Raw genomic sequence first — 1,700 nt, 5'->3', positions numbered from 1 at the left:
GTGTCTCCTGAAACGGACTCGAGTCGTCCTACTCCTCCCGGGAAGGACAGGAGACTGGGGAGGCAGGGAAAGTCTGTGTCATCCTCCTCACATGCAAGCGCAGATCATCGCATCTTCATGTAATGCGATAGACTAAACTGCACAATGTGGTGAGGAGAGATCTGGCAACCCAAGTCAACTCGAGATTATCTTTTTACTGAGAACTGGGAGGAAGAGAGAGAGAGAGAGAGAGAGAGAGAGAGAGAGAGAGAGAGAGAGAGAGAGAGAGAGAGAGCGCAACAGCCTATGAGGACAGACACAGAGAGAGAGAGAGAGAGAGAGAGAGAGAGAGAGAGAGAGAGAGAGAGACGCAGCAGCCTATGAGGAGAGAGTGATATTTTGCTTTGTGTGTGATCCAATAATTGCAATTTTCTATTGTTCAATTATTACCTCCGCCAAGGAGGTTATGTTTTCGGTGCCGTTTGTTTGTTTGTTTGTTTGTCTGTTTGTTTGTCTGTTAGCAGGATTACGGAAAAACTACCGGCCCGATTTTCATTAAACTTCGTGGAAGGGTGTAGCATGGGCCAAGGAAGAACCCATTAAATTTTGGAGCGGATCCGGATCCGACTCACGAACAAGCAATAATAGCACGAACCTTGGCGGAGGTCTGCGCTCTCCGAGTGCAATTCTAGTTTTTATTGTTATTATTGCTACTTTTATTGATTATCCCAGTTTCACTAGGCCTACTGAAGTATTTAATGCCAATAACTAAATAGATATTACTATTTTGCTATTGGTATTTGCTATTTTGATAATCTTTTGCATTTTAAGTTTCCTTTTCTCTGTTTCTTTGCTTCCTTGTTGCATTTTAATGTATGTCATGACACAACGTATGACTATATAGAGTCCATACTTGGCAACATTGTATCATAACAGTCATGCCAATGAAGATTATTTGAATTGAATTGAATTGAGAGAGAGAGAGAGAGAGAGAGAGAGAAAGAGAGAGAGAGAGAGAGAGAGAGAGAGGATACAACTGACTGAAATCCCTTACGAGAAAAACAACAGTAATTCCTATAATACATTTTAGAAGGATGCTATACAAATCTACTATAACACACTATAAGTCACTATAGGAATATTATAGGAATGTTAGAGTGAGGAATCTGTTTACCAGCTGTAGTTATGACACCCTAAGTGGATTTTCTTCTAATGACCCATATCTGGCGCGTGTATATTGAAATGCGAGACGAGCGAGACTTGCTTTTGGATCATGTCTTGCTATATTTAATGAAGGCGTGTAGGCTATCTCACACAGTAATTCATCACGCCGCTGAGCAGGCTGCAGCTCCGGTGTTAAATGCATGGAAGTCTGTGTGATTAATGATTGTTTGATGAATTGGTAAATCTTTAATGTATCCCAGCCTATTTCCAGATTCCCAGGGCTTTACTTTGCTGCTTCTGTATGGATGGTGAAGTCCATATGGATGTCTATACACACACACACACACACACACACACACACACACACACACACACACATACACACACATACACACACACACACACACACACACACACACACACACACACACGCTTCCCTCTACACTAACAATATTTCCATTTTCCAATCAGAGCTATTATGCAGTCCAACATTAGCTTGCACTGTAGGGGATACTGCAGGGTTTTTATAACAATCAGAAGTAACAAACGTTTATTAA

Source organism: Centroberyx gerrardi, chromosome 18, assembly GCF_048128805.1.
Source record: "Centroberyx gerrardi isolate f3 chromosome 18, fCenGer3.hap1.cur.20231027, whole genome shotgun sequence".
Taxonomy (NCBI): Eukaryota; Metazoa; Chordata; class Actinopteri; order Beryciformes; family Berycidae; genus Centroberyx; species Centroberyx gerrardi.
This window is presented reverse-complemented; position numbering follows the sequence as displayed.